General features: G+C 42.8%; 1 protein-coding gene across 7 annotated transcripts in view; it reads right to left on the minus strand.

The window, feature by feature from the left end:
- Positions 1–26,931, minus strand: part of Cacna1e (calcium voltage-gated channel subunit alpha1 E) — a 473,485-nt gene that overhangs the window by 319,384 nt on the left and 127,170 nt on the right. The window lies entirely within an intron of this gene.

Consider the following 26,931-nt stretch of genomic DNA (forward strand, 5'->3'; position numbering starts at 1 on the left):
CACTCCACGACTCTTGGGGCTCCTTACCTTCCCCCTCTGGTGCCAGCCCCTTTGAGCGCCTATCCTTGTCTTGTACTCGCCTATCTATCCCTCCCCCTCCCCGCCAGCTCTCACCTTTCACCTCACTTCCGATGAAATAACGCATAGCTTCTAATCACCCCAAGCTCAGTGTGAATTCAAGCCACGTTCTCCTTCCTAAAATTAGTTTTTAAATCTCTGGGATGTCCTAGTCCCTGTCAATCATTCAACTTGAGTGACTCCCTATTGCCCATAAAGTGACCAAACTCTTTAGCCCACCAATTCAAGAAAAATGTGGATCTTTCCCACACAAGTGCCTAGTGCATCATGTTCCATTGCAACCACAGTTATAACAAACGTTGCACCCACTGCTGCCTCTGATCACTTGGCACCTGTTTGAAACTAATCTGGAACGCCCCTCTGTAGCTGGAGAGTTTCTCTCCTGTCCCGCCAAGCCCCTGAAGTCCCACAACCCACTTATAAAATAATCATTCAGATACTGGTATTTGGCCATGGCAGGCTCCTTGCTATCCGGTTCTTATATCTTAAATTAACCCATTTCTATTCATCTATAAGTCGCCACATGTTCCATGGCTTTACCTGTTGCCTTTACTTGCTGCTCCCTCCATGGCAGGCTGGCATCTCCCCTTCAGCCCTCCTGTTCCCAAATTCTCCTCTATCTTTGTCCCGCCTATACTTCCTACCTGGCCACTGACCAATCAGCACTTTATTTATTAACCAATCAGAGCAACACATCCCACAGCACCCCTCCTCTTTTTTTTTTTTTTAACTTCTCCAGCTCCAGCCATCAGCCAATTTACTTTCACCTCCATGTGTCTTTTATAGGCCCTCCAACTCCATGTCCCCTCTTTCCTGCACACTCACAGAACTTTGTGTTTTTACTTAGGGTACCTGCATTTTGTTATCTTCATAGCAAGCCTTTACAAAGTACCTAGTCACCTCCATGGGTCTTTTATAGGTCCTCCAACTCCACGTCCCCTCTTTCCCGCATACTCACAGAACTTTGTGTTTTTACTTAGGGTACCTGCATTTTGTTATCTTCATAGCAAGCCTTTACAAAGTACCTAGTCAATGAATGAATGGACTTTTTGCAACTCCTTTCAGAAAAAAAAAAGATGGGTGCCTGGTTATTTAGCAATCAGGTACCTAGCCCCTATCTGGAGAGCTGCCCTTCTTATGTATTCTGGATCTAGACTTGGGTCCCCGCCTCTAGTGTAGTGATCACCTCCTCCTTTATATTAAGAAGGGGTGCTTACCTCTCCTGAAGGAGGTCAAGCAATGCTGACTCACAGAATCTCAGCACCATGACAGCTTCCCCCTCTTTCCTTAACCAGTCATCAGGTTAGAGAATTCGTGGTCCAGATCAAGGCTGAAATAATACTTGGGGAGTGGGTTGTTAAAGAAAAACATTGAGATCCCCACATAAAGAATATTTTCAGAAAGTACAGAATAAAAGTTAGCCACAAAGATGAAAAAAAAAAGAGACAGTCTTAATTGGTTCTATTTTTTTTTTATCTCTACCCAAAAAAGACAAGCATCATCATCATGTCTCTTTCCTGAATAAAGAGTTACATGACAAAAGGTATCCCTGCCCCTGGATGCAAAAATCAAACAAACAAACAAACAAAAAATCCTCCCCTAAAAATATATCTGCCACCCTAGACTCAGCTCTGGTTTGATCTGCCACTCAGGTGTACAGACATGCAAGTGATTCACTCATGCTATTGGGAGCTTTCAGACAGGCTTAATTCAGCACTTGCAAATGAAAAGAATGACAAGCTTTCTTAAGATATTCAAAAGAATAAGTAAAAAAGAGGACTGGGAGTGTGGTTGAGTGGGAGAGCACTTGCCTAGCATGTGGGAGACCCTTGATTCAATGCCTAATGCTGAAAAAAATAGCTAACTGATTAATTAAATTGGGAAATGTGGAAAACCAATTCCCAATCAAACAACAATTTCTGAAATATTCCATTCTAAGACCCTTAGCAATCCAATTCCTTGGACATATACATAGACACATTCATAATAACACAGTCTCTCTAAAAGACTTGATTTGTTTTTTTAATAATCATCAGTCACATTATTCTAAATAATTTTCCATATATAGTCAATGATTAATATAATAATCCCAAACTCCCAGGTATGTTATTTTCTTTTATTCCTCAATAAATCACAACTTCATAGAGCAAATTTCAGGGCTATTAAAAAAAAAACAGAAAACATGGGCATGCATCAAAGAAGCAAACGTTAATATGTTATATGCATATGTGAAATGTCATAATGAAACCTGGGTGTGAAGTCACAAACCTATAATCGCAGCACTTGGAAGGCTAGGGAAGTAACAATACAAGTTCAAGGCCAATGATAACTATGTAGTGAGGCTGTGATTTCAAAACAGCCAGGGGCTGGAGAGAGGGCTCAGCTGGTAGATGCTTCATGAAGCCCGATGACCTGAGTTTGATCCCTGAGACCCACACGGTAAAAAGAGAGAACTGACTCTTGCAAGTTGTCCTCTGATCTCTACACGTGTACTGCAGAACACACACACACACACACACACACACACACACACTCACTCACACTCATAATAAAAAAACAGAAAGGAAATGTCATAACGAAACATCATTTACATAACTAACATACATACAATTTTTAGAGTAATGAATAATTATAACATACAGGTTTATAATAATTGTAATAAATATTAAAAGTTAATAAGTCAAAGACATTGCTCTTTACTTTCCTTATTTCTCAGAATAATCCCATGGGGTAGGTACTACTATAATCGCCATTTTATAGATAAGAAAAGCAAGATCTAAAAATGATCAAAGAATTTTCCTTAAAGACAAATAGGTGGTTAGTGGCACAGAAAGTCAACCCTAGGTTTAGCTAACTCTAGTCCCCATTGTCTTAACCCCTGTAAGGTCTCTAACTGACATCAACAGAGACTGAAGCGACTCACTTTCTTTCACTGTGTTTCTACCATTCCAAGGGCAGAAAACACCCAGCCTCTCTAGGCGGTGCTGACAGTCCTCAGAACGAGTCCTTGCAGCACTTGACACTGTCAGGAGACTTACGGCTCAGCCCCAGTTCTGTTTTTAAACACTTGTGCACCACGGCCTCTGAATCCCAGGGACTACCAGAGAAACCATGTGTGACGACCCACCCTCCAGCATTCCAGCGCATTTTCAGTGTCGTTTACAGTTTTCACACTGCAGTCTCCCAGAGCAGCACTTGTCATGCCAACCTGAGTCCTGGTTCAAAACCCGTTTCAACTCCTCAAAACTCTCCAAACCCCAAAAGGCAGGCTGTTAACCCACACCGACTCCTGCTGATTTGTCTGTCAATGAATGGCCAAATTTATCTGAAATGCACTAACCTCTGAACTTTCTGTGGGCCAATCCCATAATCCTTCTAGAAAAGCTACTGGCCAAATTCCGGAGGGGGTCAGTAAAGGAGTGAAGTCAGGCAGGGAAAGGGGACAGTTAGGGAGGGAAAGCAAGGGTCTGCTGCACAGTAGACCCCAGTGTGACCCAGAGCTGTGTGTTCAGAGGACCCAGAGATGGCACCAGCCCCACCTCCAAGGAATATCGATCCTGAATGTTCAGAGCGGCTTCAACTTTCTCATCAACGCTTACTTCTACTGCCAACGCATGCCATGAAAGGATTCAGCAAATTTAAATCCTCCTGCCTCTCGACTTGTTTTCCTGCCTGCACTCCAGCAGGTAAAACACCCACAGACTCCCAGTGCTCTGGGCTGTAGAATTCATAGGAGTCTATAATGTTCAGGTTATTTTTAAACTTTCAGTCCACTCTCCCTCCCCATGAACAGCAGGCCTGCCATTTAGAACGGTGTTTAACCCACACCCCACCTGCTTTGAAACTTTAGTTTTTTGTGTTAAAAAGAAAAGAAACAATCCTTCAAACGTACACATGTGCACACGCGCACACACACACACCAACACATGAGCACACACAGTTGCACACATAAGGTGAAGACAGTACCAGCTACGGGGAAATAAAAGATCTAGGTCACAGAATGATGTCAAGATTATACTTATAAAGACCCTTAGTCAACTCAGGGTCATACCACTGCAGGTGAAACTATTCTTATATTTGCAAGGATGCATACCAGGTGTTACAGACAAAGTCAAAAGACAATTCTATACCCCCCAAATGGGGAATTATAGTCACGCAGTAAAGATTTCAAGACCCTTCATTTGTCCAGGGAACAAGGCAGGTAATACAAAGTGTTCAGTTACAATTTTCTTCAAAGTAAGCATCTTCCTTATGGTTTGGTTTTAGAGACAGGATCTCAGTCTGTAGTCCAGGCTAGCCTGAAACTCACAGTAAAGCCCTTGTCTCAGCCTCTCAAGTGCTGGGATTACAGATATGAGCTACCATAACTGGGCTTTCTCTTTTTTTCTTTAAAATAAATTCATGGAAAGGAAAGGAAATTCCCCTCAACAAGAAGAAAATTAAGTAATTTTTTTACCAACTTAAAGCAGCAAGTATTAATAATCAACATTTGTGGGAAACAGAAGCTCTGTGTATTCATCACCTTGCTTGACCTACACAAGGATCCCATGAGGTAGATGTGACTGATACTAACCACGTATCTTATATGAGACAAATCAGGATCAATGAAATCAAGTCACACAGCACAGAGTTCAAGTTGGCACCCGAACCTGCCAAATGCCAGAGTCCTCACCACACCACCACACCCGAATGTCTGTGCCCCCTCCAAATTTTAGACTGAAACTTAATCTCCCACTGCAACAGTATTAAGAAATGGGGCCTGGGCTGGTGAGATGGCTCGGCGGGTAAAGAGCCTTGCTGCCCAGTCTGAAGATCTGAGACAGCCTCCTCACAAGAGACAAGCTGGAGGTACAAGTGTGGCCTGAAACTGTAGCTGCATGAGAATTGTCTAAAGGGGTTGGGGAGGAAGAGCTTGCACTACTCAGGAGTCAACAAGGACCAAGCAGTGGACACCGAGTCTCCCTCATCTGTGGACAAAAGAAGAAAGAAGAGAAGTCCCTTTGCCTGGAAACTAGCTTTGCATGAGCCATATACATCTCCACAGAGCCATTTAACCAGCCATGCTACAGAAAACAGGATGCACAGGCAAAATCAGTTACAGGCCCTCTCCAAGTCTTCCCCTTGGCAATGTAACTTTCAAAACAAATACTTACAGTTTCTACAGCTGTGCCGTGACCCCGGTATTCCAGGAACCTATTACAAACTACATCAAGCAGCCTTCTTACTGAGCCAAACCTTAGCACTCTGGGTCCCACAAGACAAGAAGGATGTCCCACAAGAAAGCCCCTTTGCCTTCTCACCCTCCCTGCTGAAGCACTAAGGGGTGATAACCAGATCGGCCAAGTGGACTCAGTACTGTATTTACACTAAATACAGCTGAAGGACTTTTAAAACCACCGAAGTGTGTCTCCCTGAGGGCTATTAAGACATACACATACCCTATACATCCAAAACTCGGCAGGACTACCTCTCCTTACCTCCCTGCCCTCTTGGGGAATATTTCCAAATGCAGCCTCTCCTCCCACCTCTCTAACTACCCCTCTATCCCCACCTCTTCTGCTTCTACCTCCTAAATGTGCAGATCCCATAGGTCCCATTGCCCTCCCTGCTCATTATTATCCTCTGAGATCTCAGTCATCTAATGCGCTCCACTAAAGCTACTGTCTGAAAGTGCCCAACGTTTTAGCTCCAGCCCTGTTCTTTTTGAAGTCTGGTACCATTTACAATTGCTCAGATGGGCTCCTCCACCTGGAAGGCCTGACAGCATCATGAATCAACTGGTTCAAAACAAACGCATTGTCTTTCCCTTTATACCAGCTTGTCACATGATTCTGTTTTCCGTTAGCTTCACAACCCCCCCTCACTAGGGTGCAACACTTGGCATAGTTGACTCCACTTCACACCAATCGTTACCCAATGCTACCTTTTTCTCCAAGTCATGCTCACTGTCTTCCTTCCTTTTCCATTTGTACCATTACTTACCTCTGTGGTCAGAATGTCAGGCCCAGGCTCAGAAGATGGGAATAGGCTCCTACCCCACCTACTGTCCTCTTCTGGGTTCTATGAATATTCACTGCTTACCTCAGCTCTGACCCTATTCCTATCCTCGTGCAATAAGATCCAGAAAATTCTTCAGTGTTCTATCCCAGCATCTAGAATAGTATCTGGAAAAAGAATTACTCAGGAGAATTGTTTTTGAAATGAATGAATGGATGGATGGATGGAATTCTCATGTTCATTATATAGAGCAGTGAAATCATTATAAATTTAAAATTAATCCAAACATGAGTATCACTGAATCCAAGCTTTTATTACTGCCCCATTATACTCGGATCAATATCTCCTATCAGTGGTCCAGTGAAGCACAGATGCCACCATTCTCCTGAGTTTTCCCATTGCACGTCATTTCTCATTTTCCTTTACCCTTCTTTCCACTTACTTTCTTAGCAACCAGTCAAAGGGTTATTTGTGCTTAAAAGCTCAACTCAGACTCACTTCTTCTATGACCCATTCTGTGATCATATGGCAAAAGTGATCTGGCACTTTATATCACCCTGTGCCCCACACTACCATGTGCAAATATCTTCTCCTGTGGTATGTAGATCCATCTTTGCATTCTCTATAGCATATACTCCACTGCCTCATTATTGTGTATCCTTGTATACTTCCTAACATACACATAAATAGATGAATAGCAGCAATGAAAAAAGCCAAGTGCACACAAGCAAAGCGTGGACTTAAAGGGATCTGTGCTATATTGGGAAGGTGCTCTGGAAGAAGCCAGATGTGAAGAACCTGATCTGGAGATAATCTGTTCAGCTCAAGGAAGATTGTCTCCAATGTTCACTTCACAAGCACAAGTGCAATTTGTAAATATAACATGGCAAGACAAATGATCCACTGCAGGGAGGTGGATACCATGGTCACTATGAACGTGCAGAGAGCACAGTATCTTAAGAAGATTTTGCTTTTTGAGTGAAGGTAGAAATTATCTCAATTCATTTCATTTTATTTCCATGGATATACACATATATAAATATATATAGATACAGATATACCTAAAGAGGGAGAGACAGAGAAAGATGAATGAATGATGTGGGTAGAAGTAATAGATATAAGCATAATTTGAGTATAAAATTTGCCTGATATTGCCATACATATCAGTCTGCTCTTATAATCTGTAGTGGGTAGCCATTCCAGCTTTGATCTGGAAGTTCCAACCCCCATTGAGACTTCGGCAATGTCACGCCTACAAGGCGGGGCCAAGGGAGGCGCCTGGGGACCCGAGAGCTAGATCGGCGGGCGCTCTCTCTGTTGCGGGACCCTGGACTGGAGAGGTGGACCGAGCAGAGCTCCAGAGAACACCGCTGGACTGCGATACACCTTCCCCAGACTCCGTGACCTACCTATTCCTTAATTTGTAAGTTACACCATTAAATAAATCTCCTTTTAACTACGTGGAGTGGCCTTAATAATTTCACCAATAATAATCTCTCCACTTTACAGACGAGAAATAGATAGATTGATTGATAGATAGATAGATAGATACATAGATACATAGATACATAGATACATAGATACATAGATACATAGATACATAGATACATAGATACATAGATACATAGATAGATAGCAGGGGTTCTCCAACTCTTCATTTCTGAATTTCTGATCATTCTTTGTTAAATGGATCTCCTGTGTTGTATGATGCTGAACAATGTTTCTGACCTCTAGTCACTAGATGCTAGGTGGCATTCTCCTCAGTTTTAACATTTAAAGATATCCCTTGAGGAGAGTAAAATCACCCTTGATTGAGACCATCAATGTAATTAAATGAATTTCTCATGATTCCAGGATTGGTATCCTAACCAGTCATCATAACCAAGAGATGCAGAGCCCCAGTGACCCTCACTTCTTGCACTGTCTCCCTCACATGTGGGAAGTCGCAGCCTTTGGGGACTGGAGTGAACTTGTTGCACAAGGAACTCCAATCCCCAGAGCCAATATAAAAAGCCAAACGTGGTTGGTTAGCCACCAGAACTCCAGGATTGTGGGAAGTGGGAACAGGAGAATTACTGAGGGTTTCTGGCTTGCCAGCTGTACTCAAGTTTCATTGAGAGACTCTTTCTCAAGGGAATAAGGCAAAGAATAATAGAGCTGGACACTTGATGTCCTCCTCTGGCCTCTAACCCCCACTACACACACACACACACACACACACACACACACACACACACACACACACACACACACACACACACACACACGAGTTTACACACATTTTGAAAAAGCTATTCCAAATAATAAGAAAGCTCTATAAAGATGCTGAAGACTAATGTACAAAAATATACGTTCTAATATATCTCCAACAAAGAATCCAAAAATACACTTATTAAAAGATGCCATGCAGATTCTCGCCAGGTGTGGTGGTGCACATCATTAATCCCAGCACCCAGGAGGAAGAGGCAGGTGAATCTCTGTGAGTTTGAGGACAACCTGGTCTATCTAGTAAGTTCTAGGCATCCAAAGCTACATAGTAAGACCCTGTCTGAACCAAACAAATAAACACAAACAAATGAACAAATGTCATGTAGAAGCTACAAGGACTACATATGGCACCTAAAAGCAAATCTAATAAAATTTGTGAGGGAAGTAGGAGGGGATAATTTAAGGGACTTCACGAAGCTCTAAGCACAGGAAGAACCGTACCATACTCAGAGATGGAGAACCTAAATGCTGAGACACAACAGTCCTCCCCCAAATTAACCAATAAGTCCACTCAATTCCAATCAAAACAAAAAGTGACAAAATGATTCTAAAAGCCAAGGGATGACTAAAGCTCCAGTCAGCAAGACTATTTGTTAGAAGTATAAAGAGAATTTATTCTAAACATATCAAATCTATATTTTTATAAAATTGAATTAGTAAGTCATGGGTAGAGGGGATATGCAGACCTATGCAGGCTAAATAAGATGCCCAGGAATGGTGGGAAAGAATTACCTCATCACTAAATAATGTTGGTCAAAGGACTAAGTGTAGGGTGGGCTTGGAAGAGTCAAAGCAGAGCCTACCTCACAGTGTACACAAAAATTAATCCCAGATAGAAGAAGCAAATGTGAGAAGCAAAACTGTAAAACTCTTAGCTTAAAAATACAAATGACTTCTTTTTAGTATCAGTGTGTAGAAGGAATCTTTATATGAGACCCAAAAAAACGAAACTCATAATGGCCAAAGCAGATCAATCTTACCCACTAAAATGAACAGCTCTGTGTGACGAAAAGCAACATCAACCTAGTGGAAAAGACAAGAAATGGGGGAGAGAAGGTGCAAACTACAAGTCATATCGAGAACGCCTATAATTCTCACAAGTCATAAGAAAGCATAAATCACCTTCTAGAAATATTTAAGAAAAGAACATGAATCTACAACTCACATAAGAAGAAATTCATATGGCCAATTAACTTCTATTAATTGCTTAATTTTATCAATAATCAGAGAAAGCTCAAATGATAAAATAATTGCATTCCACTTCACACCCATCAAATTTGCACATTTTAATAATCATAATTATCTCAGTTGTTGACAATACTCGGAAAAAGGGAGCTCTGCACACGGTGGAATTAAAATGGCAGCCACTCACTCTAAAAAGCCATGTGACAACAAAAAACCAACATTTTGGAAAATTCAGTATCTCCTGTAGAGAAAAATCCCACACTGTGCCCAAGGAAATGTAGACAAGGCCAATCATTTTAGCATTATCTATAATAACAGAAAGGGGGAGTCTGTTTCACCAGCATTGGAGGAAATGAATTAAGTTGGGACCAGCAATTTACTTGTACAGTGGTGCACCATGCAGAAAGTAAGATAACGACCTAAGTAAGCATGTAATGATGCCAGTAAATCTTTAAAATAAATGCTCGCTTCGCATCAAAAAGACACATCCCCTGTATCATTTATTTAAAACTCAAAAAGAAACTAATATATATACATATATATTATTAATACATATATGTGTGGCAAAATTACTAAAATGTACATAGTAAGAAAATACCAATTTCAGAGAACTGGTGACTTCTGGAGTGAGGAATGGGATGTGAATGCATTTATAATGGTTTCGTCCTTTAAAAATGGGAAAGAGATAAAGCAAGCATGAAAAATATTATCTACTTAATCTTGGTAGTAGATACATAGGTGTCCCATCTTTCCATATTAAATATTTGAAAGATAATTATGATAAGTGTTCAGAAGAAATTCAGAAGCAACTAATTGGAGGTCTCAGAATTGAAAAGACAACTTTATCCTCTACTGGTGGAAATATAATTACTACACACATACCTGAGGAAGATTGGTCAGTGTATCTCAGGAGTCATAAATATGTATACAGCCTGAGCTTCAAAATTTTCAGTTTTGAGAATTTGTCCTTATGAGATCCCCAGACTTGCTCACAAAGATGTTTTTATAAAGTTGGTCACTGGACTGATATTTGAATATTAAAAAAATAGGATTTATTTTTATTGTACTAATGACAATGATGAACTGGCTAACAAACTATAACAGTCACACACACAATAGAATGTTTGCAATTATGAAAGTCATATGGCCAAATAATGCTTAATGACATAGGACACTCCTCACAATGTATTATTAATCTGGGAAGCAAGTTACGTAACAAGATGTGCACATCATAGTCCCCACTTTGGATAATAAACCATTTGTTGGCTGTATATTTGTGAGTGTGCATATGTGTATACAGAGCTGGAGGAATCTAGGAGAATATTTACCCAATGTTAATGATTTACGGGATTATAGGTCACTTTAATTTTCTTCTATATGCTTTTCTATATCTTCTACAATAAACAAAATAATTTTGTACTTTAAAAAAAATTAAATATAAGATGGTTTGGTGGTTTGAATGGTTATAGCCCCCATGAACTCATATGTTTGAATGCTTGGCCCATAGGGAGTGGCACTATTAGGAAGTGTGGCCTTGTTGGATATATGAGACCTCAAAGCCCACCTTCATGTATGCTCAAGCCACACCCAGTGTGGCAGACTCCTTCTGCTGTCTGCGGATCAAGATATAGAACTCTCAGCTCCTTCTCCAGCACCACGACTGCCTGCATGCCACCATGTCCTGCCATGATGATAATGGACTAAACCTCTGAAACTGTAAGCCGGGCCCAATTTAATGTTTTCCTTTATAAGAGTTGCCATGGTCATGGTGTCTCTTCACATCAACAGAAACCCTGACTAAGACACATAGGTATAAGGGTCATATTAGTACTTCACATAAGCCACCCTCAGAGACCAATGCTTATTCTGCAAGAGCTGGTATTACTTGTAGCTGAGTGAGTGAAGACAGCACCAAAAGGAAGTACTGTAGATGCAATTCTTAATGGTCTTATTAAATAAGAAACACAAAGTCAGGAGCCAGATATTAGGGTGAATGCTGGAAGATCAGAGGAGCAGAACAAGCCACAGCCACCTCACCTTGCCTGATCCTGTTTCCTCAGACTGGAAGCCTCTGAGTCCTCACCTGAATGGATCTCAGCTGAACTGCTGCTAGAAGCCTAAAAGTTTAACCAGCTTAGTTCCTGGTTTTCACGCCTTATATGCCTTTCTGCTTTCTGCCATTACTTCCTGGGATCAAAGGCTCTTGTTACCACTCCTGGCTGTTTCCAGTGTGGCTTTGAATTCACAGAGATCCAGATGGATTTCTGCCTCTGGAATGCTAGGATTAAAGGTGTGTGTGCCACCATTTTCTGGCCTCTATATCTAGTGGCTATTCCATTCTCTGACCCCAAATAAGTTTATTAGGGTGCACAATATTTTGGGAAATACAATGTCACCACAAAGTACCCTAGAGTCTGATTGAAAGATGGGAAGTTAGAGTTGCCTGAAGTATTAGAATCTTCCATCTATACAATAATCTGAACAACACTATCGCAAACTATGTCCTAGAGATACCATCATGGTATACACAGGTGGGTGCTGCTCTGAGTCTCTCAAAATGACAGGCTCAATTGCAGACCCCTGAATGACTCCACAGGAGTGTTTTGTGAAGTTATTTAATGGCATACACTCTAGAATCCCACAGGCTTAAGCCTAGAAGGTAGTCAGCTAAACAAGGACCAAGATTGAGAACGCTTCAGTCAGTTGCCATTGAACTTCACCTTTCTACAGTGTGATTTATTACGAGCACAGTAAAAGAGCAGAAGAGCATGAATTGGGCACTTTCCACACTGAAATAACTGAATTCTCAGGAGATCTCCAGTAAGTTGGTGTTATTAATCCCTTACTGCCAATGAGAAACTTAGACCAAGACTAGACCTAGGAACTGATCAAGTTGGAATTGAAACTCAGGACATTTGGAACCCATTGCCCAGTCTGTTCTTATTAAGCTAAATACCTTTTCATTAGTGGTACCAGTATTTCTTTTCATGGATGAAATATTACTCTAAGAACAAGTGAATAAAACAGATAAAGGCAAAAGACTAGTGTGCCCTAAGCAAGAGTGGGGTTCTAGGTATCTTCCTCTACAGGGGCACCAATTTGAGTAAGTCTAGGGTCACTATGAAGCTCTCTAGTTGTCCCCAGCAGTGTGCCCAAAGGCAGAGCCTTGCTATGATCAACAGGCAAAAGGGGACGATAGCAAATTTGAATTGGGATCCTGCTGAACCATACAGTAAATCCCAGGCTGCTGTGCAGAGGCGAGCCACCACGGAGGGCAATCAGGCCCTCAGACCAGCACACTTCTCGGTGCAGCTTTGTCCTAACCCTTGCCATAGCTATGCATGCTCGTGAACCTCTGGGCACCTGCTCCTATTAGGACCGTCCCCCTTCTCTTAACTAGACTATACAATGGCCTTTTCACTGCTCAACCTGTTCCTCTTTTATCTGTTCTTCCAACTCCCCAGGCATCTTTTTAAAGAGTGCAGCTGATCGTGCATTCCCTGGTCTAAACGTTCCCTAATTCTCAGAATAAGATATAAATTTGTCTACCCTTAGCTGGGTTGCTGCATCTCTGGGTTAGACTGGGATCTCCAGAATGCAGAGACTGGGGCAAAGGCTAGGATGTTTTTCTTAAGGCATGCATGCTATCACACAGAAGTAGAGGTGAGGGAGAAGAGAAAGCAGAGGAAGGAGAAAAGCCTGCAGAAGGTGTGTGAACCAGCCAGCCAGTGTCAAAAGATAACTGCACTTCAGAGCAATCCACCAGAGCACAGGACTCACCCACCAGACCTCCCATGGATCAAAATGTTCTTATGTAGAGAACTAACCTCTCCAACTTCACATTGCCCAAGGAGATCCTTAGTATCTCATAGGTCAATGTCAATCAATACAGGAGCTCCAAGGTGAAAACTAATTATTTCTAGATGTGATGAATAAATGAGTAGTGGATGGATAGATAAAAGATTTAAGTGGAAATCCAAAATGAAGAGTGAAAAGGCCAATTACAGTGACTCAGGGCACTAAAAACACAGGTTCACTCCCTGTACAAAGTGAAGTCAAGACACCATACAAAAACGTCTGTATTCTAGAGCTTGGAGAGTCCCAGTTAGGGGTTGCTACACTCACAGATCCCTCAGGCTCATGTTTCTTAGAAATGTGTATGTTCCTGTGTGTGTGTGTGTGTGTGTGTGTGTGTGTGTGTGTGTGTGTGTGTGTGTGTGTGGTGTTTGTGTGTTGTGAGAGCACATGTATGTGTATGGAGGTCAGAGGGTAACAGTAAGTGCCATCCCTCAGACTCCATTCACCTTTTTTTACTTTGAGAGTAAAGTTTTACTTTGCTAGTCTTTCACTAGCCTAGAAATCACCATGTAGGCTAGGCTGGCTGGCCAGGAAGACCCAGGGATCTGCCTGTATCCACCTGCCCAACCCTGGTATGACAATTGTGCACCACAATGCCTGGCTTCTTTATGTGGGTTATGAGTTAAACTCAGGTCACTGTGCTTGTCCCCAGCCCAGCTGAGGACTTGATAGCCAAATCCTGTCTCTCTCTTTGTTCTTTTCTTTTTCTAATTGTGAATGGGCCAAGTTAGCCCATTCTGTTCTGTAGAAATTCATCCTCACAGCTCTTAAAATGCTCTACCAAGATGAAGGTAGTCTATGCTTTGGTAGGTCATTGTTGAAAGAGCCAGAATAAAAGTAAAATGTTAATCCTGGCTCCTCTTGACTTCTGCCTTTTGTAGAGCACAAGAGGTCGTAGGAACTTCAGAAATAAGGGGATGAGGGGACAAGAAGCGGGTTTCCCAGTAGGCTACAGAATGGGAAAAGTTCTTTACCAATTCCATAGAGGGCTGATTTCCAAAATATAAAGAACTCAAGAAACTATATATCAACAAACCAAATAATCCAATTGAAAAATGGGGTACAGATCTAAACAGAGAATTCTCAACAGAAGAATCTTAAACAGCCAAGAAATACTCAAGGAGATGTTCAACATCCTTGGCTATCAGGGATATACAAATCAAAACAACTCTGAGATTCCATCTTATACCTGTCAGAATGGCTAAGATCAAAAACACATGCTGGAGAGGATGTGGGGCAAGGGGAACACGCCTCCACTGCTGGTGGGAGTACAAACTTGTACAGCCACTTTGGAAGTTAGTGTGGCAGTTTCACAGAAAATTGGGAATCAGTCTACCTCAAGATCCAGCTATTCCACTCTCGAGCATACACCCAAAGGATGCTCAATCATACCATAAGGATACTTGCTCAACTCTGTTCATAGCAGGTTTATTTGTAATATCCAGAACCTGGAAACAACCTAGATGTCCCTCAACCAAGGAATAGATAAAGAAAATGTAATACATTTACACAATGAAGTATTACTCAGCTGTTAGAAACAAAGACACCAGGAAATTTGAAGGCAAATGGATGGAACTAGAAAAAAATCATCCTAAGTGAGATAACACAGACCAAGAAAGACAAACATGGTATGTACTCACTCATAAGTCACTATTAGCTGTAAAATAAAGGATAACTATGTTACAATCCATAGATCCAGAGACACTAGCTAACAAGGAAGGTTCTTAGGAGGATACCCAGATCTCCCTGGGAAGGGGAAATAGAGGACATTTTGTGAGTGGACTGAGGGCTGGTGGGAATGGGAAAATGAGCCATCAGGTTGTGGGGACACGAAGGGGGAGAGTGCTGAGGGGACTACTGGGGGTGGCATTTCAGGGTAGGGTAGAAGCCCGATGCAGGGGAATCTCCCAAGAGTCTGTGGGGAGGAACCCAGCGTAGACTGCTAGTAATAGTGGATAAGTACCCTGAACTGGCCATCTCCTGGGACCAGACTGGCGCCTACCCCAGTTGTCATCAGAGAGGCGCCATCCAGCAACTGATGGAGGAAGATGCAGAGACCCACAGTCAAACAGTGGGCGGAGTTCAGGAATCCTGCAGAGGAGGAGAAAGGAGTGTAGGAGCCAGAGGGGTCAAGGACACCATGGGAAGGCTCACACAATCAACTAACCTGGGTTCAAAGGGGCTTGCAGAGACTGAATTGACAACCATCGAGCCTGCATGAGACAGGCCTTAGGCACTCTGCATATATATTACGGTTGTGTAGCTTGGTCCTCTTGTGGGACTCCTAACAGCTGGAACAGGGACTGTCTCCAACTCTTTTACTGGCTTTGGGGACCCTACTTCTTATATCTGGTCATCTTGCCCGGCCTTAATACATGGGGAGCTACTTAGTCTTACTGCAACTTGATATACCATGTTTTATTGATACTCATTGGAGACCTGCCCTTTCCTGGATGGAGATGGAAGAGAAGGGGAGTGGGGGGGATGAGAGGAGGTACTGGGAGGGAAGGATGGGGAGGAGGTTGCAGCCAGGATGGAAAATAAATAGATGGGGGTGAAAAGAAGTGGGTTTACAGCACCGGCCTGAGCTCACTGGTCTTCATGGCCTGCTGGTAGGACATCCCCTCCTGCTGGGGACCCTTGACAGCTAAAGAAATAGGAAAATCATGGCACAGGGCTGAAAAGAGCAGCTTGAAGAATGGAACAGACTTTCTAGAAAGTTGCTGGAAAGGCAGATGTGGGAGTGAGTGGAGGAGGGTCCCTGACCACCGTGGGTACTGGCTCACAGATGTAGACCAAGGGTCAGAAACCAAAGTCCTGACGTCTCCCCAGAACCAGCCCCAAGATTCTTACCATTATCTCCCCCAGTCTCCCCAGCATGACCCTGAATGCTGCATTCCCTCAGCTTCCCTAGAGAGGGTTGATCCTGGCCCACAGTGGGTCACAATGTAGCAAGGATTTCAGAATGCCACTTATTCTTCCCTTTATCACTCACAGACCACGTTGAGCTCAGACACTTCTCCTATTCCTGGACCTTTGCTTACGTCTATCGGCTTCTGAAGAGTGGGTTGGTGAGCACTCAGGCAGGACACTTTGCAGAGATTAGCCCTCTACGCATCCTCCCAGCAGGAAGGGAGTAACTATGGTCCAGCCTTGCCAACCATACCATGGAACCTGTGAGATCTCCCTTGTATAAGTTGCTTGTGTTAGCTAGCACAAGGAAAACCAAGCCGCACCAATACCTCAGACCCTACCACCCCTACCCTCCAGTTCCCAACGCTAAAGTCATCCAACTTGTGAGGAAAAGCATGGCTCCCACGACAGCCTCTTTCCTTCCTGTACTGTCCACTAGCTGTCCTTATCTCTAAGCTATCTTCTCACCAACTTCATCTTCTTCCACATTGTTATGTCTATGAATCCACAAATCCATATGGTAAAATCCTCTGTTCCCAAATTGACAGCATTAGGAGGTGGAGTCTATTTGCATAGCTGTTTCCTTCCTGTCACATGGGAGACCCATGATATAAGCACAAAATTTACAAGGCTCAGCAGGCCCTTTCCCAAGGTACGTGCAGTGAACAGTGCTGGTGAAGAGATTCTTCAGTGGTATAGCTGTGTGTAAGTTGTGGAGGGGACTCCAGTGACATAGGCTTTTGGAGTCATCACCCCAGCAGAAGTGGAGTTTGACTTCAACTTTCTAGTCTCTGGACTATAAGAAATAAATATCTGAGCTGGGCGGTGGTGGCGCACGCCTTTAATCCCAGCACTCGGGAGGCAGAGCCAGGCGGATCTCTGTGAGTTCGAGGCCAGCCTGGTCTCCAAAGCGAGTTCCAGGAAAGGCGCAAAGCTACACAGAGAAACCCTGTCTCGAAAAACCAAAAAAAAAAATAAAAATAAAAATAAATATCTAAATATCTGTTCTTCACAAGTCACCCAGTTGATAGATTATTATTATTATTATTATTATTATTACTACAGTAGTGCAAACAAATAAAAACATGGTCTTCCAATAGAGAAGTTATCCCAAGACCCTTTGCCTCTTCACAGCAACTTTGAAAGTCTCAGCCAGGCAGCTCTGAAGATTACAATTACAGTTTTTCCATTTTTAGCCCTCTAGGGGAAGACCGATGGAGGAGGAAGGGAGAAGAAAGTCACCTCTGGCTGTCACCTCCCACAGCCCCACAGATAGTGCTGCAGGTAAATATTAGCTCCCACTGGAGTTGGAGAATACCAAGGGCAGAGGGAGAGAGGGGGGAATGGGGCCTATGAACTTCTGCTACTTAGCACCTTCCTGGTGGTGGAAAACTGATTGAGTAAGCAAAACATGAGCTCTCAACTCTGGCATGGAAACAAGCTCAAGTAGCCTGTGAAGAACCCTAAAGAAGGCTAACTGCCACCCTCGGTCCATTCCCTCTTCTTGTCCTGCCACCTCTCACCTTGGAGACAAAGACTTCATTCCTCTGAAACTGAAGGAAAGTTTGTGAGCTGTTTCAGAAGTAAAGATGCATTACTGCACATCACATGTGGAGATTAAATCAAGACGACGGTGACATGTGATGCGGCAGGCCCGACCTGGAGGTCAATGCTGGCTTGGCCATTGACTGCAGCCATGGGAAGTCATGACTTGGTTAACTCAAGGGAGTCAGAGATCTACTCCTGTTGTCCTAAGAGCTGGGTGGATGGATTTCTTGTAGTCCTTCAGAGCTTTCCCTACCATCTAAACAGATCCACGTCCCCACCCAATCTCATTCCCAGAGCTCTTCTCACATTGTCCTTAAGATAAAGCTGCCAAGATCTCAGTTTGCCAGTTCCATCCAGGTCCTTTTCGGTGCTCATCCTTGTCTCTGAAGATTCCCTGAAGACTCCACTCTGTAATAGTTACTTCTCCCTTGATCCCTAAGGTCGCCTCCATGAGTGATTTTCTTAGTTCTATATTTTAAGAACAACCAAATTCAAGATCAGGCAACATAATGTAGTCAGCTTTTTAATGGCTTTTGGGAATAATCTTAATAATAATAATAATTAGGAAATCCTTTTTTAAAAAACCACACATACATACATACATATACACACACACACACACACACACACACACACACACACACACACACACACACACACACATAAATTTAGTCTTATAAATTTTTTTATTTCACAGCATGCCAAAAAAAAAAAAATGTTGACATCGAGAGGCACAAACCCATAAATTAGCAGTTGGGGGAATCACAGACAGAGTCCTCATTTGACATCTGTGTTGTTTTCTTTTGTGATGTTTACTGAGCTTCCCAACTTTGCATCTGACATCCACTCAGGTCAGGCTCTGTCTCATATTTCCTTGTATGCCTCCACAGAACATAAAGCCTTGTACACATGGAATCATGTCTGAGAAAGTTTCAGGTCGGAGTACAAAAATACTTATGTGGGGCGGGGAAGCTGATAGAAGCAGAGGGGTGAAGGGAATGGAGCACATTCCCACTATCCCTACTGCAGATGAAATTCTAAATGGTCTTATTAAATAAGAAACAGAGCCAAATAAAGAGTTAAAATCCCAGAGATCAGAGCAGTAGCCAAGAGCTAAGACCACCTTATCTTACCACTCGCTGCTGCCCTTCCCCTGAGAGAGACCTGCTTCCTGTGTCCTGTCTTTTTATTGCCTTTCTGTTCTGCCTTCTCATTGGCTCTAAACCCAACCACATGACTTCCTCGTCACTGCCTGTCTATACAGACCTCCAGGTCTCTATGGTTGGTACTGAGAATAAAGGCGTGTGTCTCCAAGCTGGCTGTGTCCTTGAACACACAGAGACCTTGCCTGCCATGTGATCAGATTAAGAACGTGTGCTACCACTACCAGACTTCTGCTTAATGGCTTGCTCTTAGCTCTGATCCCCAGGCAACTTTATTTATTAACATACAAATAAAATCACATTTCAGCACAAATAAAATATCACCATACCCTACTTGCTACATTCATACTATGAACACTTGAATGATGCTGATCAAGCATATTTATCTATGATATAGGTAGTACAGTCCACAGTGCCCCAAAAGCATTAGTTCATGAGTTTTCCCAAATCCATAAATTGTCACATAGTTTTGAAGCAACTCTGTGGAAAAGAATCATTATATTGAGAGTTGGGATTCATTCTCTGCTTTGCTATTGGGGTATCATTTGACCTCTTATGGGGCTCAGCTGTTCTTCTGCCAAATACCTTTATTTTAGATTTATTGTTTGGACCTTTCTAACTCAGAGTGCTATAATCTTTTCACTCTTTGTCAGTATGTGAACAGCAATAACACATTCTTGACTCCACTGCTTATCACCAGTCTCCCCTGTGACTCTAGACACTTGTGTCCACTGGTGGTCCCCATAGTTTTGAATTTCAAGTATAAGCCAAACTTCAAAAAGTTAAGAGCCTTAACCAAGATTTCCTAGAAACTCTGAGGAGGACCCTCTGTCCACCATACAATGTAGTTCCCAGTCTATGCAGTATAGTTTGCCAACTACTTATGAGGAAAAAAGGATACTGGGTGCTAACCACTGTAGTCTGTGGACTTAGACCCCACTAAGACTCCAACAGAGTCAGAGTCAAAATAATAAAGTGCTAATTAATGAGTCCCAAGCTCTTTCCCCCAAACTCTTTCTTCTGGTCTCAGCAACCTTTTGCATTGTGTGAAAACCAAGGCAAGATAAATTGAGCAACCAACATAGTAGAAAGGATGTGAACTCGGGCCTCTGGCTCCAGAGCCTGCAATCCCACAGGGAAGAACTGACAGATGAGCTGTTCCGGGGTAATGCCTCTCACAGCTCCCATCTGTCAGGGACCAAGGGATCAAAAATTACTGGTGATGAAGCACGCTTTCAAAAATATGCAATTGAAATATCTTAAGTTTATCCTATCTGAGAATTCCCATGAGTCCAGAACTCACCACCATCACCCATACCAGCATCTGGGCTTAATTGAACAGTGACAGCAATTCTAACTAGTCAGCTTCCTGCTGTCTCCAATGTGATTCTACCATCAACCCTCACACTTCTGTGTAAGATATTAAAGGGTCACGTGTCACATGTCACAGCACCACTATTCTCATCCAGAACCTTGAAGTAGACTAATTACTTCAATGCATCCTTAGCACTTCTCCATCCACCTCTCCATACCTCTTGCATTACTTAAACACATGCTGGGATCCTGTCTTAGTTAGGGTTTCTATTGATATGAAGAGACACCATGACCACAGCAACTCTTACAAGGAAAACATTTCATTGAAGTGATAGCTTACAGTTTCAGAGGTTTAGCCCATTATCATCATAGCAGGGAGCATGGTGGCATGCAGGCAGACATGGTGCTTTCTACATCTTGATCAGAAGGCGTTAGGAAATGGACTGTGATACTGGGTGGTATCTTGAGCATAGGAAACCTCAAAGCCCACCCCCACAGTGACACACTTCCTCCAACAAGACTATGCCTACTCCAACAAAGCCACACCTACTAATAGTGCCACTCCCTATGAGCTTATGGGGGCCAATTACATTCAAACTACCACATTCCACTCCCTGGCCCCCATAAGCTTTAAAAATATCATAATGCAAAATGCATCTAGTCTAACTTCAAAAATCCCCACTGTCTCAACAATGTTTAAAAGTCCAAAGTTCAAAGTCTCTTCTGATATTCATGGAATCTCTTAACTGTAATCCCCTATAAAATCAAAATAAAAAAAAACAGATCCAAAATGTAGGGAAGGGAACATACCAAGGCAATACTGGACCAAAGCAAGGCTGAAAACCAGTTGGACAAACTCTAAACTCTGCATCTCCATGTCTGATGTCAAAGCGCTCTTCAGATCTCCAACTCCATTCAGCTTTGTTGACTACAGCACACTTCTTTCTCTTGGGCTGGTTCCACTCCCTATTAGCAGCTTTCCTTGGCAGGCATCCCACAACTCCAACATCTCTAACATCTTGGGTTCTCCAAGGCAATTCAGGTTTCAACTTCATAGCTTCACAAAATGGCCTCTCTAGGCCTCTATTCGGGGACATCCCTGACACATGCCTGCCCTCAGCAGCTTTCCTTGGTCTTGGGGGCAAATTCCACAGCCCTTTTCTTCTATTCACAACTCCAGAACCAAACGGCCAAAGCTGCCATGTTCTGTTGTTTACTGGGGCTGGAACATGTCCACTTTGTTCAATTACATCTTCACCAGCTTTCTGTCCTTCACTGCCTAAGCTTGGCTGTCCTGGAACTGGATCTCTAGACCAGACTGACCTCAAACTCAGAGATCCACCAGCCTCTGCCTCTACAGTGCTGGGATGAAAGGTGTGCACCACCACATCCAGCTCTAAGCTTTTTTTTAGTTCCTTTTCACAAGTTGAAAACTTAGCTAGATCTTGCTCTGAGGTCACCACTCCCTTTATTCCATTTCTTAATCTGTTTATCTTCTTCAACACAGGACTTAGCTCTATTCCACTTCCTGGTGCTCTTTTTCTCCTCAAAATTTACATTTTGTAATTTACCCTGCTCAGTTTGCTCCTTTTCATTTTAAATATTCATTAGAGTTACTACTAATAACCACATGACAGAGTTTATACTAGGCTGTTTTTAGATTTCCTCTGCCAACAAAATTAATCCAAAACTCTTCACTGTAGCCTCAAGCAGACTCTTTGGACAAGGACAAAAAGCAGCCATTTTCTTCACCAAAACATCACAAAAATAATCTCGGGGCAACATACTAAAATTCTTCTACTCTGAAACCTCTTGAAGTAGCCCCTAGAGTTCCTCATATCACACTCAGCACCACAGTCCATGTTCCTACCAGTATGGCCCATTAAGTAGTCCTTAAAGCATTCCACTGCTTTCCTAACCCAATGTACCAAAGACCAAATTCCTCCAAACAAAAACATGATCAGGCCTATCATAGCAATACTCCACTCCTGGTAAAAACTTCTGTCTTAGTTGGGGTTTCTATTTCTGTGAAGAGACACCATAACCACAGCAACTCTTATAAAGGAAAACATTTAACTGGGATGGCTCGATTATACTTCAGACGTTCAGTCCATTACCATCATGATGGGGAGCATGGCAATGTATAGGCAGACATGGTACTAGCTTAATCAAAGGCAACAGGAAGTGGACTGTCTGTCACACTGAGCAAAGCTTGAGCAAAAGAAAGCCCTCAAAGCCCAGCCCACAGTGACATATTTCATCTAACAAGACCACACCTCCTTCAACAAGGTCACACTTCCTAATAGTGCCAGTCCCTTTGGAATTATGGGGGCCAGTTGCATTCAAACTATCATAGACCCCAAAGAAATCTTTGAGGAAAGGGACTATTTCTTAAATTCTTTGCATCCTTTACAGAGTCTAGAATTAAACTTTGTACTGAAACTCTAGGTACTTGATAAATATTTGGAAAAGAAAAGAAAAGAAAATGGCTTAGGCCCATGCTACACACACTGTGAAGTTGTCACAAACTTCTAGGCAGTTCTCAGAAATGGAAACCACAAAAGTAGTAAGCCTTAATTTCACTATACAACTAGGAATTAAAATGATTTATTTTGCCTCAGAGTCCTTTCTCCTTATGCCCTAACTTATATTTGCTGGTACATCAAAGCAAACTACAGCCTTTTAGAAATAATGTAATGGAAAAAGGATTGCCTTAATGAAGGTACAATTTCTGAGGACAAGGGCATTATCATCCAAATGCTTGAAATACACTGGTTTCAGGAAAATAGTGCCACAAAGTGTCCAACATAAGTCCATCAACAACTGAAGACACTAAAACTGTCCTCTGAATGGTCACAGGAGCAGCAACAATGGGTATCTGGGAAAGAATCCAAGCTGGTAAATTTTTATATCCACTCTTACAGGATCAGGAGTGCCAGGAATGCAGCAGGCAGGGCTGGGGACAGAGATCAAGGAGACACTCCAGGAAGATGGACCATAGGGCACAGGACAGCATAAGAATGGGGAAATAAGAGATGTCTTGATAGATCTGAACGTGGTTCAGGAGACGAATGCAAACCAAACTCAGAAGACAGCTGGGGACAGGCCTCCTAGAGACAGGATAGTGTAGCTTTGCATACTGAGAACTGCTTCCTGGAGGAAAGCAGTCCAATTCCTGGGAACTGAGGCACCTGGAGATCCCCAGATGCCTCCTATTCCTCTCCATCACCCACAACCCCAAAGCATCCCTGAAAGGCCCTGGGGAACACAGTCTGCAAAACATTGATGAAGTGTGGAAGAGCCATATTTAAAGGCTGGCTCCATAATTATTATTTAATTTTTAGTATATCTCAATCATCAGTTCCTTATTTCTTCAATATTCTCTAAAGTGCATGCTAAATGGTTGATATGAGGTCATATGTATCACAGGGCTTTGTAAACTGCAAATTACTATATACAAACTGTAAACTACCATACACAAACACTTACTTCTAATAAAAACCTGCCTACTTATCCAAGAGCCTAGGCTTTGAAAGGGAAACTCAAAAGTCACTTAATTATATTCTGATCTAAGGAACAATATTTTCTGTGGAGAATCCTGATGAAGGCAGATAGGTTTACTAAGCCCTCGACTGGCCATAACCACCAGGCTGGAGAACATCTTTCTTCTATGAGGGCCCCAGGCTGAAATGGGGAAGATATGGCCCCTTTGCTGTATTTACTAATCCTTACTCAATCTTCTTGGAAATCGTAGGCCTTTCTAAGAAACAGGATTTACCTGCCTGCCCCAATTAGGTTACAAGTTCCTGAAAGACACTAGCATGTCACACTTCTTCAGTGCTGTCCTTAGCTCTGGGGGTTGATCTTGTTGTCTCATGCTCTACTTAAAATGGTTCCTAGTCTCACTTGCTGTAAAGTCTGGACCTTTTCTTCTTACCCTATGTATTCTTCCCAGCAACTCTGTTCTACTCCAAGGCTTTCACCTTTAGGCTCACGGCTCTTGAGTAGAGTACTCCTGGCCATGGCTTCTATTTCTCCAGGGCTCTTGACTTTTTACAACCAGATACTTGCACGACACTTCATTCATTGTCTTCAAGGGGAGATGCTAACACTTTGAATTGGCATGGCAAGAATATTAACCAAGTGAAATTGAAGACCTCCTTCTGTACACACATTAATTGTTTGGTTTGTAGATCTCAGGAGGTCCTTGAAGCTAGCTGGGGCATGTAGGTCAGCGGATAACAACATGAATGAGGGCTGCTCTGTTCAAAGTTTGCTTATGATCATGACTCAACCCCTATATGTGATACCAACTGTAACTCGGTCTTCTGTATCTTACACACCCTTCAAATTCAGCACAATTATACTGCACCCAACCTGCCACACCTGTACTGTCTTTACGTCCCTGTAGCAATGAATGGTTTTACAACAACCTGCCCAGCTGCCCAAATCAGGAACTTGGGTATTCTTGTTGTCATCTTTTTTCCTCTCAATTCCATCACTCCCCACGTTCTGTCCTGGGTAATCCTTACACATCTCAAATTCATTTTTCTTCTCCCAGTCCCTAAGTCATTTCCTATCACTGCTGCAGTGGGCCTCCCCGCCCCCCGCAACTCTGATGCTATCTCCCCTAAGACACTCTGTAACTCAGCTAACACAGACTTCTCTAAAGCCAAATTAAATCATATAGCTACTCTACAAGTATTTAGTAGCTCTGCAAATCCTGGAAGTGAAAACACCGGCTTCTTCACCGGGTCTATGTATCATTACCCAGTGTTTCTAGTTCCTGCAAATCTAATCCCTCTCCCTCCCCACTTCATAATATTACTTATCTCCAATTGGTACCCAGAATCTGCTTCAAGTTCTCTCACTTGCTGAAATCTGTCTGACTTGTGGGTATTTGCCCAGGCTTTCTAGTCTGTTGAGAGCTACAGTTCTTCTTCACTTCTTGAAGCTCCTGTAGACACACACACACACACACACACACACACACACACACACACACACACTCCTTCCCCATAGATCTCCAGTTTGTGTGCATGTTAATTTCATAAGGACGACTTTCCTGGCTATCCACTGCAAAGACTGTGCTGAGCTCCCTCTTCTGTACCCTTGTAACACCCTACACCCTCCTGCTGCTTAGATCCATGGTATCACTATGTTGCATTAGCATTTTGTAGAGGCTCGTCATCTTTTGTCTTGAAATACCGAAGTAGATTTTTAATCAATGTTTCCTGAAATGAAATAAAGGCACATGGAGGCCAGTACCTCCACAAAGGTGATTTGTGTATAGGAATTGGTTATGCAATAGGAAAAGGTCCCAGGTCCCTCCTGGGCCTCCATCCTCCTAAATATAAACAAAAGAGGCCAACAACACTTCAAACAACACTTCTAACTCGCAGTGCAGAACCCAAGGGTGATAAGACATTAGAATAGACACTGTAAAGCCTCGGCAGCCAGAGCCCAAATGCAAGTTAGCTGCCTGTAATCCTGGTACATCAGGGTCAACTTAATCAACGTGCAAAGGCAAATTGATGGTGTGCTGTCAGGCTGTCACAGCAATACCAAAATTGGAATGAAAAATCAAGAACATCAAAGCAGGACAGAAGCTGATCACATTATTTAAAAATGTATGCATGATCCCACATATATGTATATATAAAACCGAAATAACAGGCTCCTCCATGAGTTGTTACTGTGACAGGCTTCTTCGGGAGGGAACTGAATGTCTCTCAACATTTTTCTAATTGAGGCACAAACCAAGTATCTCTGGCATAGAAATGTCAGCTGCCAAATAAAGTGCCGCAGCCCGGGTAGGATACTCAGATCCAACTAGCCACATCACCAAGAAATCAGCAAAAACCCTAGAGGGGCCGCTTCCAGATGTGGTCCTGCTGGTAGCCACACTAATCCAGCACTTCATTGTGCTCCACCTTCTCTCCTTTTATCCCCACAGCTCCCGGAAGCTTCTCTTCTGCAGATTTCCTCTAGCTCTGACCCAGCTGTCTCAGCGGTTCTAGTCTACTACGACAGTAGGAGCTGCTACCCCAGAACAACCTCCCCGTCAGAGTCCCGAGCAGCTGAGCTGGAAACAGGGCAGGGGCATGGACAATTTTTCTATTGTTGTACTTCCACCTGGGATACCCAGTAGGACTAACCATTTGTTTGGATCCTGAATGTCTCCCAAAGGCCTGTGTGTTAAAGGTTTGAACCCCAACTTAGTGTTCTTGGAGGCGACAGAACCTTTAAGGGTTGAGGCTCAATTGGAATAAGTTAGACCTCTGGGAATAAGACCTTGAAGATGATTGTGGGAGCCAGACCCCGCTAGGTCTCTCTCTCTTTTGCTTCTCTGCCACAAAGTGAGAAGGTTTTCTGTCACATGTTCCTGATAAGATGTGCTGACTTGTCACAGGCCCAGGACAAGTGATGTCCCACAAATCATAAGCCCAAATAAACCTTCTCTCTGTGTAAGTTTCCGTCCTTGGGAAATTAGCTGTAACAAGAGGAAGCTCACTGATACCCATGATGCAGCTGGTTCTTCTTCAGCCACCCTTAGGCAACTGAGAGCTCAGCCCAGCCTGTAGCCCTGGCGGTTTCTTTACTTTCT

This window comes from Peromyscus californicus, unplaced genomic scaffold, assembly GCF_007827085.1.
Source record: "Peromyscus californicus insignis strain IS unplaced genomic scaffold, ASM782708v3 Scaffold_14__1_contigs__length_90479793_seg_2, whole genome shotgun sequence".
Taxonomy (NCBI): Eukaryota; Metazoa; Chordata; class Mammalia; order Rodentia; family Cricetidae; genus Peromyscus; species Peromyscus californicus.